We start from the raw sequence: 14,145 nt of genomic DNA, 5'->3' as shown, positions 1-14,145 counted from the left end.
AAGTAGTCTGAAGGCCTCTCACAGGAGGTGTGCCACATAGCACCTGGGAGGGACCCACAACAGTGACTTGATGCACTACATCTCTCAGATTGTCTAAGAATTTCTGGGGATACCACAGGAGGAGCTGAAGACTGCTGCTGAGGAGAATGAAGTCTGGCCTATCCTGCTGAACTTGACACTTTTAACATTAACCAGGCAAGCAGTTTAGAAACTGAATGGATAGGTAATGTATACAATTAACATATCAAACACGTACACAAAACATTTCATAAACAGAAAAGTATCATCATTATTTCATACACAGAAACATTCTTAAAAAAAAAAATCACCTTTCCCATACGTTCACTCCATTATTTTCAAAAGGACGTATACCCACAATGCCTTTTCTCTTATCTCATACTCTTCACTCCCTTTTTTAATACCTTCATTAACATCATACATTTTCCATACATCTTTTTCCAGACATTTATTACTGCAATATTTACAATATCTATCATTTTCATGTTCATTACTTTACAAATAACCACTGTTTGTAATTCCTGGCCACAAATCCTGGACTACTACTCGTGCATTGTGTGGTTATATTACATCAACCCAGTTTTCATTAGCAGGAAGTTCAACATGCACACAAACATTTTATAACGAAGTTTTTTCTGTGTCAAATGATAGCAGTTGCTTTAGCACACTTATTTTTATCTGCATTAACTATCACCTGTTGCAGACAAAAACTTACACTACATACATAAACATGTTTTTCTTAGCACTTTTGGTATCCCATTACTTTTGCTCACTTCTACCTTGAAATATCTTGAAATTAAAAATCTTCTTAATCTACCTTAAGCCTAGGTTCATAGCCAAGTACTAGGCTAGCTGCTCTTGTGGGCCTCTTGAGCATAGCCAATTTTCCTTTTTGTGCACAAAATAACCTACTGCCTCCTCCTTAATGCCTTCAAATCTTAATGTTCCATACTATGCACTCTATAAAACCTTGAAGTTGCTCAATTATATCCTGAATTCCTCTGAAACATTTTTTTTTATACCAAATATCCTAGTTAACCTATCTTTTTTTTTTTTTTTTTTTGCTGCCCGATACTCTAGTTAATCTATTATTCTTATTCTACCACCTGAAACACTCATCCAGCACTCATGGGATAATCCATTCTCAAATTCTGTTAAGTGTTAAAAAAAGGCTTGGGCTTCAGACCAGTTGTTTTACATTAGGAAGGTTTGTGGCAAGCACTGTGGTGGCAGGACAGGTAGCTTTCATCCTTCTAAGTTGGGAACTGCTGATTGAGAGCCCAGTGTCCAAGTGTATTAGTTCTGGTTTAAGCACTTGGGCTTCAGGCCAGTTATTTTACATTAAGAAGGTTCGTGGTCTGCACTCTTGTGGGAGAAGAGGCTGGACTCTGCCCTTCTGAGCTGGGAATTTCTGGTTAAAGGTTTATAGTGCCTGAATATCTGAACTATATCTTACTGAAATTGGTACACCTTGTTTGCTGTAGCATAGACTAGATCCAGGCCTGCTGAATCTAGCTTTGTTTATATGCTTGTTGTTTGTTTGCTTGTTATTTCCTGGAACGCTAATTCCACCTAATACTTCTCAGCTTCTGTAGATCACTAGTGATATCTGCATTGCTTACTGTACTTATTTCCTTGTTTCACTTGAAAGAAAGTTACTGTTTGTCGTTTTTGCATTTAGTTACTTGTAACACATTGCACTCAAGTTACCTGGCACTTGCTCACTAAAGCAATTATATAAGTCAGCACTAAAAATTAAAAGCACTACACCCTCACTCCCCACTGGCCCTTGTTTTCAATTATTAAGGAATTCCCAATATTATTCTAGCATGTCCAAAGGTCAGTTGTCAATCTCCTCTCCGGTCTAGCTGGTGAATCTGGGAATCTTGAGGCAATGTTATAACTGCCTCATGTACACAGAAAACCCTCTCCTCCTCCCACATAACACAAATACTTGCGAGAGATGCAGCTATTTAGCCAAACTGGAGGCTGAGCTCTCTCAACTCAGGACTGGCAAGACCAGACAGGAGGAGAAGGCAACTACACACACCACAAAACCAGCCTCACATAATGCTACCACACCACTGAATCAAACACAAACACACAAAGACATACTCGGAGGCTCTGAGAAAAATTTACCTAAACAGCAGAGGCCTCCAAAGCAGACACCCAAACAACTGCTACCTCAAGACACCCCACAAGCAACACATAAACCACAAAATCAGTGTGCAAAGCAGTCACAGCCCTTAAGGCCAAATACAACACCAAACATACTTGTCATAGGTGACTCCATAGTCAGATACACTGACGTCCCACTCACCAGGCAGAACAAGGAGAGGGTCACAGTAAGCTGCCTATAGGGCGCTAGAATCCGCCACATAACACAAGCACTCTGGTCACTCCAAGGCAAGTACAAATATGACACAGTCATTGTCCATGCTGGTGTGAACGACCTGAGACGTACCTCCTTGGACTACATGAAAAGAGACATAGAGGAGCTCTCTGATTATGTAGCCCAGGCAGGTATGACCCTGACCCTGAGCAGTAACCTTCCTTCACCAAGAATGATGCCACAATATAGAGACAAGATGATCAGCTTTAACAATTGGCTTAATGTCTGGTGTCATTCAAAGGGGATCCAGTGTCTGTCTGCCTGGGATGACATGCTTGACAAGCCACGCTGCTCATGAGGGACGGCTTGCACCTGTCACCCTGGGATTCCGGATATTGGCTAAGGCTCTTGCCACCCCATAGTGCCTTTTTAGGCAAGGCTCAAATTCTAAACCTACCACCCTAGAAAACAAAATGGGAAGAAACTGAGGGTAATGCTGCTCAATGCCAGAAGTCTGAATCTCAAAATGCATGAGTCGAGGCCCTTCTCAGTATGGAGAACATCGATGTCTGTGCTGTAACTGAAACCTGGTTCAAGGCTCCTGAGAGCACCCGGCACTATTAGGTTTTACCTCATATCATGCGTTCCGGCCCCAAAACCCGGACCATACCACAAAAGGAGGGTGTATCCATATTCATAAAGGATACCCACACCTCCAGGTTGGTGGCAACGCAAAGCTTGGAAACCATCCAGGTGCAACTAACCATAAGCAAAACTGCTCTACAAATTGTAGCATGCTACAGGCCACCCTCTCAAACTCAGGAACCCCACACAGCCTTCCTGAAGACACTGGAGGGTATAAATGTATCTCCAAACACCATCATATTGGGTGACTTCAACTACCCGAATATAGACTGGGAACATTACTCAAGTCCTAACTTTCTAGCCCAACGGTTCCTGGAGTTCATAAATTCAAATGCCATGGAACAGCTAGTCACTGTTCCCACGAGAGGAGAAAATATACTAGATCTCATGATCACAAACATGGGGACAAAATGCTCCACACCAGAAGTATATCCCCCACTGGTGAGATCTAATCATAAACTAATCTCACTGGAAATCCACATCCCGCCCCCACCCCAAACAAAAAAGACCACAGTGAAGAACTTCTCTAAAGCAAACTTCACACTACTCAAGACTGGTGTGGTATCCTTCAAGGGCCCTGAGCCAGTGGAAACCACAACCCAAGCTGCGGAAGCCCTTACAAATGCCTTCTATGAACACCTCCAGGACTGCATGGATCAGGCAATCCCAAATAAAACCAAGACTCTTTCCACAAAGGGCAAACATCCAGTCTGGTGGACCCCAGCCATTAACAAACTTTACAATAAGAGGAGAAAGCTATTACATGATAGAACAAAATCCATAAAAGGGAAGTCACCCCTGATCATTATTAGTAAAAAAATACGAGCACTCATAAAATCAACTAAGGCCAATTTTGAGAGAAAAATTGCCATGGATTCAAAGGACAATCATAAGGCCTTTTTCAGCTATGTTAGGAACCTGGGTGGAAACTCCCAGATATGCTCAGAATTAGTCCAAAATGATACAAAATCACTGAACCCACAGACATTCACAACAAACTGGCAGACAGCTCCAATGCAAACATCACCTCCCTCTCGCTCTCCTAAAGTAGAGATAACTATCCTAGCGGATTGTAGCCTCCCAGACATCTCAAATGCGCAGGTGAAAACTGCTCTCTCTAAAGCTAAAAACACAGCATAAATGGGACGGATGGTGTCCCCGGCTGTGTGCTACGAGCTAAATGAGGAATTAAATCCGCACATAAGGCAGCTGTTTAATCTCAGCCTTACCACAGGATAAGTGCCCAAGGAGTGGCGTAGGCAACTGTGGTCCCACTCCACAAAGGCGGTGCCTCTACGGACCCTGGTAATTACCGCCCCATAAGCTTAACAAGTCTAGTCTGCAAAGCTATGGAGAGGATCATAATGGAGCTCATAAACAAAGATATAGGGGACTTGCAGACATTGGACCCGACCCAGTTTGGCCGTCAAGGGCAGATCATGCCTTTTGAACTTGGTCGACTTCTTCGAAACAGTCACCAAGGCCATTGATGAGGGAAAGGCAGTCCATACAGCCTACCTTGACCTTGCAAAGGCTTTCGACACAATACCACTCGGGTATTGTAGAAAAACTTACCAGCTTAAATGTAAACCCATATGTCACAAGATGGGTTGCAAACTGGCTTAAGGACAGAACCCACAGGGTTAGAGTTGCTGGCGCTATGTCAGACTCCAAGCCGGTCACAAGTGGTGTCCCACAGGGCTCGGTCCTTGGCCCCTTTTGTTCGGCATCTACTTCTCAGAAGTACAGGCCAACATGGGAGGACTTTGGCTGACAAAGTTTGCAGACGACCGCAAACTGGGCCATAGTGGAAAGTGCATCGGACACGGATATCCTTCAGAAGGGACTCACGGAAACAGATAGCTGGTGCCAGAGCCATGGCCTGAAGTTAAACGCCAAAAATGTATAGTCATACCCTTCAGGAAAAACAAGGTAACCCCAAGCTACCATATAGGTGGCAATCCACTAAGCACAGAAGAGGTTATCAGGGACCTGGGGACCCAGGTTGACAGTGGCCTTTCTTTTGACACTCACGTTGCTAAAGTGGTTAGAAAGACCTTCTACATTGCCCACCTGATCATGAAGGGATTCACATCCAGATCTAGTGAGGTCATTGTTCCCTGTACTCTTCACTTATCAGACCAATGATCGTGTACAATGCCCCATTCGGGATGTATCTCACCCGACATCTGCAGCAATTGGAGAGACCCCAAAAGTTCCTCACCAAAAGGATAAAGGGACTCCAAAATCTGTCATATGCTGCCAGATTGAAGAAACTCCAGCTCTATTCAGTCGCATACCGTCTGCTCAGAGGTGACATGTGCCTGACATACAAGGCCATGTCCAACCCGGAATTAATGGACATGCTCCACCTCAAAAAATCCAAATCCACCAAAACCACTAGAGCAAGCGACTTAAACCTTAGCACGGATATAAATAGGATGTGCTGGAGGGATAGATTTATCATTCAGAGACTCCCTATGCTGTGGAATAAAATCCCGGTCCATGTGAGGCAGAGCACCTCGCTGGCTCTGTTCAAGAGAAATCTTGACCTGTGGATGGGAGATCGCAGGTTTACCCCAGGAATCATCTCTGTGTCACTGCTGGACAGAGGCACAACAAACTAATGGGTACAGTATTTTTTCATATAAGGGGTGGCGTAAGCCACAAAACTTTGGGCTAGGCTTATGAATGCCTTAGGGCAGATAGCCTAGTATAAACCTATGAACCTATAACACCTCTTCCCTCAAACACAACCAGACAAAATTCTGTTTTAAAGTGATCAATACTATTTAACATGGCTACAAATAGCTGTACGCAATAAAGTCTATTAAATAAATTAAAAAAAGTAACTCTGTTTTGAAAAGCATTTACACCTCCTGAAAGAAAGAATAAATAAAAGGCCAACAACTAGGAAGAGAACCACTTGCTTCTCCAGCATTTCTGACTTAAGTACTCTGCAGAGAAATCTTAAAATTTGTCAACTCATTGCATTCCCAAAAAATAAGTTCTCAATTACCTCTCGGTCCCATTATATCTCCACAGCATTTGCTATCTACCGGAGAAAAATACTCTGAAGACCACTTGGAGCATAAAAATATCTATGCAAATACTTCCAAAAAAAAACTATAAACCTGTACTTGGTTTCACACTTCGGAGCCACACAGATCTCCCCAGTTATTCTACTTTATGTCTCATTTTTATTCTCTCTTCCCTATCTTTTCAAACATTCTCTGGGTAATTCTTACCAAACAATACTTTATATACCATCTACGTATCCCATTTTTAACAGCAGATTCTGTTCTAGACTCAAAAATTCTGCCAGAACTGGTCTTTCACTTAGCACTCCCCATTCCATTTTTCTTTCCTACAGTCTTATCAGTACCTTATAGGGAAGGCAGTCACCAGCCTGCAGTCTAAACTTTTGCTTAACTGTATCCTACTCTATCACCCTTTCCTCTCTATTTGTTTGATCCCAACACCTTTACTCCTTTGTCAATTTACTCCAGTTAAGTCCAGCCCCCTATTGCCTATTTCTATAGGGCTACTTCTGGTAATTTCTACTGGTAAAATCTCCTTTGCCCATTCCAAAGTTAGCTTAACTCTTAGAATACTTTTTGCTATTTTCTGAATACAATTTTCTGTATGGTTAAGGCTGTGCATCTCTCTGCTTCCTTCGCAGACTCCCCCATTCTGTTATCATCACTTTCCAATTTGATTTATAACCTTCTACTTGTGTATTGTAAATAAGCCTTAAATGAGTAGCTCTAAAGCATCCTTTCAAATCAGGCAATCCTAAACCACCTTGTTCTATGGGGACAATCAACTTACTCCACTTAAATTTTGCCCCTTCCCCCACCCAAATAAGTACTTTCAAATGTTTATTAGGGTTTACAAACCCTCCTCCGGTTGATAAAAATATGCCTAACATGTACATAAAACTAAATGAACTAAAAAGATTTTCACTGCTTATATCTTACTATTTTTGCATTATGTTTACTTTAGCCTCTTCACAGATTTCCTTAGCTGTCATAACAGAATACTTTTTAGTGCATATACCTAAACATTTTTATCATTTCCCCATAAATACTGGCATTGCTAGGTCAATTCATATGTAGGCACACAGTTTACCACTGCTTCATTTATTTTATATCCTAAATAAAAAATTAAACTGTTTCAGAATTTTCCACAACATCGAAATCTCCTTTTCTGGATTCATCAACTACAAAACATCATCTGAGAAAAAAAAACTCTTTTCTTAATTACCATACCAGTTGTGTCACTGAATTTGAGAGCCCTTTATTTTCTTTGCCAATGGCTCTAAATATAAAGCAAATAAAGGGGAGAGAGGACATACCTACTCAATTCCTCTGTTCAAACATAACTTGTTGAAGCGGACACCACCCACCTTAATTCTTGCCTCTGACTCTTCATATTTCCTCCTAATAAGCCCCATTATTTTAGCAGGGATCACAATCACTACCACTGCCCTACTCACTCATAAAATCTCATAACTATAGAGTGCCTTCTCTGCATCAAGACTCACCAACAGTTGCGGAGTTCTTTTACACTTTGCTTCCCTCTGGTTCATCACTGTTCTATTAATGTTGTCAAATGTTTGCCACCAACCTTCCACAAAACACCAATGACCAACTGAACCATGTCTATCAATTTCGGCAACACATTTATCTATACCAGCTAAGAGAATGCCAAACGCTTCATACATTATCATGATTTAAAACTGAAAAGGGTATACATAAAGCTGGGTCTGCAGGGTCTTTATTTTTTTAGGTAATAAAAGAACCAAAGAACCACAGCTTTCTTCCAAGATACCAGTACTCCCCTTTTATAAAAAATACATTTGTACTCACTATAACGCTCCATCTGAGCTGTCTATTTTCATGTATCCTCAATGAATGGAATCGGATCCAATCCCTCTGAAGTGAATCAGCCTCTTGCTAAAGCTCGTGGCAACCAAAAACTCTTGTGCTTACCCCTCTACCCACAATGCAACTATTTCATTACCTCAGATCGAGTTTGCTGACAAAATAAGCAGAAGACGGCAAGGAAGAAAGATGTTGTATTCAAAGAGGGACCATGTCTGGGTCAGCCAGAATCAAAAATTATCATCCAGATTGAAATAAGGTATAAATCACCAGTTCTTCCAAAAGGAACAGGTAGGGGGGATGGAGGGTGGGGAGCTAAGGATACATGAAAATTGACAACTCAGATGGAACATTTGGTAAGTACATAACTTCTTTATCTGAAGTTGTCAACATTCATGTTATTCTCAATGGACAGGACAAAATCCCCAGTTATCTTATTTCCTTGGTGGACTAAGGAAGGGTATTTCTAAGCATCATTGAGCCAAATGATGCTCTACCCCTGGAGACCAGATCCAATTCGTAATGAGTGATAAAGGTATGGGAGTTAGCCCATGTCACTGCTGCACATATGTCATGTATGGATGCTCTGGCTTGAAACACCAATGATGTAGCTATGGTCCTTGTGGAATGAGCCTTTGGGGTTCTTGGAAAGGTAACACCAGATTTGGAATACATGAAAGAAATGCAGCTAGCCAGCTATTTCGTTAAAGTAACTTTGGATACAGCTTGTTCTAGTTTGGTATGTGAAAAGGAGATAAAAAGCCGGTCTGATTTTCTGAAATCCTTTGTCCTGTGAAGGTAGTAACACAACGGTCTCTGCACATCCAAGGAATGCACACAATACTCTCCTTTGTTATAACAGCTGGGGAAAGAACCGGCAAATTTATACATTCACTGATTTTGTTCTCAAGGGCCACTTTCAGAAGGAAGGAAGGAAGGAAGGAAGGCAGGAAGGAAGGGTTGGTTCTGAGTGAAACCCTGCCCATATGAAAGATTCCCTGCTCCCCATCCTTGTGAAGCAGAGTTCCTCCCTAATTCAATTCAAGTGCAACTTGGACAACTGGATGGGAAAAGTACAGTTGTGTACACTTACCATAAATGTAGACGATGAAGTGTATTCACTGTTGCAGTCATTACATTTGGGTAATCTGCTGGCAGGTTGCCTTCAGTTGGCCTGATTAACAAAGTTTTGGGTCCTGCATCAGTTGCTATCCCTTCTTCCATGATGTCAGGTCGTCAGGGGTATAAAACATGTAGCCAATGTCATTACATCAGTTTTTCTTGCCCCAGATGTCAGGTGCCCCCCAAATGGGGAGAAAAATATATATATATATATATATATATATATATATATATATATATACACACACACACACACACACATATATATATATATATATATATATATATATGTATATATATATACATACATACATAAAATTGGAAACACAAAAATATACCTCCAAACAAAAGCAAATACACGAAAAAGGCTTTTAAGCATAGTAAAAGAAAGAAGAGGTATAGTAAAAGAAAAACAGGGGGCTGGAGGGAGGGTAACCAGGACTGCAACAGTGAATACACTCGAACATCTACATTCATGGTAAGTGTACACAAATGTACTATGTTCATCGTGTTTCATTGTTGCAGTCATTACACTTGGGTAGATTCCCAAAGCTAAGGTTGGGAGGATGGATTCATACAGCATTAGGACCAGCTATAAAGCCCTGCAAAACAGCAGTGGCAAAGCCAGCTCTGGATTTAGAAAAAAAATGGTAAGTGATAATGCTTGGTGAAAGCATGAACTGAACTCCAGGTAGCAGCTTCTAGAATACTCCTGGTAGGAACACCTCTGAGAAAGGCTGCTGAAGTAGACGCAGCCCTGGGGGATAGGTTTTCCATGGTGCTTATAACAGAAATGAATACAATGGCTTATCCATTTAGAAATGGTTTGCTTTGAAATAGCCTTCCCCTCTGCCCCTGCAGCAAATGCTACCAGCAGTTGTTCAGATTTTCTTCGAGATTTAGTCCTGTCCAAATAGAATCTAAGTTGTCTGTGTACATCCAATGAATACAGAATCCGCTCTCCCTTGTTCTGTGGATTGGGAAAGAAAGTTGGCAAATGAATGGACTGATTAAGAGCCACACTGGATACCACACTGGGCATGAATGATGGATTGGTCCTGAGTGACACCCTATCCACATTAAAGATGATGAAAGGCTCCACTGCCATAAGGGCCTGTAATTCAGATATCCTTCTAGCTGAAGTGATTGCTAAAAGGAAGGCTGTTTTCCAGGAAAGAAATTTTAAGTCTGCAGTTGCAGCTGGCTCGAAAGGAGGTAGAGTGAGCTTCTCCAATACAAAGTTAAGGTCCCAGGCAGGGGTTGGAGCTCTCCTGGGTGGTCTCAAGTTTTTGGCCCCTCTGAGATACTGCTTTAGAAGAGGATGAGAGAAGGGGGGATCTGTGTTGTAATGAGCTGAAATGGCTGAGGCATGGATTTTTATGGAAGAAAAAAACAGGCCCTTGTGAAGCATCTCAGTTAAGTATTGCAAAATCTGAGGTAAATTGGGCACTGCTGTGCTAATCCCTTGAGACTGATTCCAGGCACAGAATCTTTTCCATTTGTCAGCATAAGACTTTTTAGTGCTAGATCTTCTCGCCTCCAAAATGACATCCATCACAGGTTTGCTGAGGGATGCTAAGGGGGAATTTAAGTGATTAGCCAAGCTGCAAGATTCAATGTTTGGAGCTGAGGGTGCAGAATTTGGTTCTCCTGCTGAGACAGTAAGGAAGGTGTCTGAGGCAGGTGCCACGGAGAAATGTGTGACACACTGCGCAGGAGTGGGTACCAGTGTTGGCGAGGCCAGTCTGGAGCAATCAAAATAATTTTTGGTTTGTCCAGTTTGACTTTTAGTAGAACTTTGGAGAGCAAATGCAGAGGGGGAAAGGCATAGACTGATACGTTTTTCCAGCTGAAGGACAGAGCATCCACTTTCCAAGCTTTTTTTGTGATAAGTTCTTGTGCAAAATTTGTCCAACTGATAGTTCTGGGGTGAGGCAAAAAGATCTATGTCTGGGCTCCCCCATTTGCATGTCAACATGTTGAAAATCTGTGGTTCCAGTTTCTATTCATGAGGGTCCATGAGATTTCTGCTTAGGTCGTCTGCCAGAACATTCTGCTTTCCTGGCAGGAATTAAACTTGTAGTTGTACTTGGTAGCTCAAGGCCGTGTTCCACAATGCCATGGCTAGTCTGCTGAGGGGGTAGGAATGTGTACCCCCCTGTTTGTTTATGTACCACATAACCGTGGTGTTGTCTGTCTTTATCAGTAATTGTCCTAGCCGAAGGTAGTCCTTGAAGGCTGTCAGTGCATTCTGTACAGCTAGCATTTCTTTTTGATTGATATGAAGGTGCATTTGATTTGGGCTCCATTTGCCCTGAATGCACTTCCCTGCCAGATGAGCCCCCCATGCATAGTCTGATGCATCTGTAGTTAGGGTTTGGGCGGCAGGGGGTGGAGTGAATGGCAGTCTCTTGTTTTGGTGGCAGGCCTCTGCCCACCATAGGAACTCTAGGTGCAGACAAGGTATGATAGGAATCATTGTTTCCAGGCTGTGACAATGTTGATTCCATAAACTTTTTACGTACCACTGAAGTTTCCTCATATGCAGTCTTGCATATGGAATTGGAAGAATGCAGGAGGCCATGAACCCCAAAACCTTGCAGTATTTGCCTTGCAGACAGCAGGGTTTTTGTGGCCACCTGTTTGAAGTAAGTCACCAAATGAATTTGCTTTTCTGGCGGAAGGAAAGCCATCTGAGCAGTTGTAGTAAAGCTTGCACCCATGAATGTAATCTTTTGAGAGGGTACCATTTGAGATTTCTTTTTGTTTACGGTGTACCCTAGACAGGTTAGAACTCTTCTTACAAACGCCAGATGTTTTAGAAGAATGGCCTGTTTTTCTTCCTGAATTAGACAATCGTCCAGGTATGGATATATTTGAATATTTCTTTGCCTGCAAAATGCAATTACTGGAGCCAGGCACTTTTTGAATACCCTGGGTGCAATAGACAAGCCAAAGGGCAGTGCAGAGAACTGATAATGCATGCAGCTTACTTTGAAGCGTAGGAATCTTCTGCAAGATTCCCTGATTGGGATATGCAAGTAAGCCTCTTTTAAGTCGAGAGTTGCCAACCAGGCATCCTTGCCTAGCATAGGAAGTAACTGGTGAAGAGTCAGCATCTTGAATTTTGGAATGTCCAGAAAGCTGTTTAGAGTAGACCGGTCCAAAGTTGGACGGCATGATTTGTCTTTTCTGGGTACCAGGAAAAATCTGGAATAGAAACCTTGTCCCTTTTCCTCTTCTGGTACTAGTAGAATAGCTCCCATGTCTAGGAGGGAAAGTACTTGTTTCTGAGCCTCTGCCCACTGATTTGGGGGCAAATCTGGCCACCCGTATGGAGTTGGCTGAGTGTGGAAATGAAATCTGTATCCCTGGGACACTATATTTAAAACCCATTTGTCCTGGGTTATAAGTTGCCAGTTTCTTGAATGAAGAGCCAGTTTTCCCCCCAAAGGGGCGGCTAAGAGGTAAGTGCTTGGTAATTTCAAAGGGAAGTCATAGACACGGTTTACCATAGGGTGGTGCCTTGATGTTTCCAGATTTAGAAGTGGAAGCACCCCACTGCTTAGTTCTGAAAGTCCCTTGGGACTAAAACCTGGTGCTTCTGGAATGTCTGTGTTTGGCCGTAGTGGCTCAGGAAGGAGCTGGAAAGGACCAGTTCTTAGTAGGCCAATGCCTACTAAATCTAGGAGGTTGCACTGGTAAGAAATCTTTCACAGTTTGCATAGATTTAGCTTTATCTTCCATCTTTATTAGAACTTCTTCAGCCTTATTACCAAATAGGCGGTCCTGCTGTAAAGGAGCATCTAAAAGTTTTGCTTTAACATGATCAGGCAGAGATTGCTCCTTAAGCCAAGCATGCCTTCTAAGCACAAACCCAGTAACAGCAGCCCTACAAGAGGCCTCTAAAGAATCAAAACCACATTGCAAAGTATGTCTGCCAACTTGTTAAGCTGAATGCAATAAAACCTGCAAATCTTTATTCTCCACAGTCGAAATCAGCATCATTTTCTGTAAGCAGTCCCATGATATGCTGTTGATATTTTAGCATATGGAATTGACAGTTTAAAGCCCTGATTGCTAAGGCTGCAGAAGGATAAACCTTTTTACCCCATCTATCCAGCACCCTGGAGTCTCTATCAGAAGGGGGAGGATTTTTAGCAGTAGAAGCCTTAATGCCCTTGGGCCTCTGAGAAATGGTTTCAGGGTCCGCAACAGAATTTTTGAAAAGGAATTTGTGGGACTCGGGAACCCTGTAGTACCCGTCTGGTTAGCTAGGGGCTGGAGGCAAGTAATCAGGGGTCATACTGGATTCCGAAAACACATCAACAATATCTAGTACAGGAAGTACAGCCAAAGGCCTATGTTGAGGATGAAGGAAGAAATCCCTAAGCCTCTTTTTGGATTCAGAGAAATCCTGACTTTCCCAGTGGAAATGCTCCCTTAAGGTATGTACAGTTTCCCCAAAAAAGAAATCCTCAGGCGGAGAAGCAGAGGGAATGGAATCCTCTGCATAACAGAGTCCTATTCAGAAGATTCATAGTCAAATTCAATCCTAGGCAGGGGGGGGGGGGGTTGACTACCCCTGATTAGAGTAACTAAATCTTCAGCCATTTTGATCATTTGTTTTTTAGGCATAGGGGCCTGAACATGTGGCCTGGGCGTTGGTTTTCTAGACATAGATCGAGATTTAGGCCTTAGCATTGAAGTTGGAGTCGGTTTAATATGCAAGTCTGTAGGCCTGAATACACCTTCAGAAGCGGTGCCTGCTCAGCGGCTCTGGACCCATCCAAGGTAGAGACATCCGCGGGTTCCATATGTGAAGCATCTCGCAGCATACTGGACTCCAAATGATTCTCAGTAGAAGCCTGTGAATCAGAAGTAGCTGGTGTCAGGGGCTGCAAAAGCGCCTCACTGAGTACTGGCGACTGGCTTGGGAGAAGCGTTGTTGGCAGTTTTGGACATCAATGGCCTGTCTCTGTCATTTTCTTTGCATTTTTTCGGTATTCCCATAGTCGGATGGCTAACAGACGTAATTTCTGGATAATTAAACCGAGAACCGAAATATTGTGAAGCAAAAATGTACTGACGATGGATAGTGCGCTGATTAAATAAAGCACAAAACCGACAGCAAGGTATGTG

The 14,145-nt window shown here is 42.4% G+C and overlaps 1 protein-coding gene across 2 annotated transcripts in view; it reads right to left on the bottom strand.

Moving 5' to 3' along the window:
• Positions 1-14,145, bottom strand: part of APPBP2 (amyloid beta precursor protein binding protein 2) — a 1,023,983-nt gene that overhangs the window by 518,502 nt on the left and 491,336 nt on the right. The gene's annotated exons all lie outside the window — the stretch shown is intronic.

Source organism: Protopterus annectens, chromosome 13.part0, assembly GCF_019279795.1.
Source record: "Protopterus annectens isolate FY-2018-M chromosome 13.part0, PAN1.0, whole genome shotgun sequence".
NCBI lineage: Eukaryota > Metazoa > Chordata > Ceratodontiformes > Protopteridae > Protopterus > Protopterus annectens.
The sequence above is the reverse complement of the archived record's forward strand: the minus strand, read 5'-3'. Positions and strand labels throughout refer to the sequence as shown.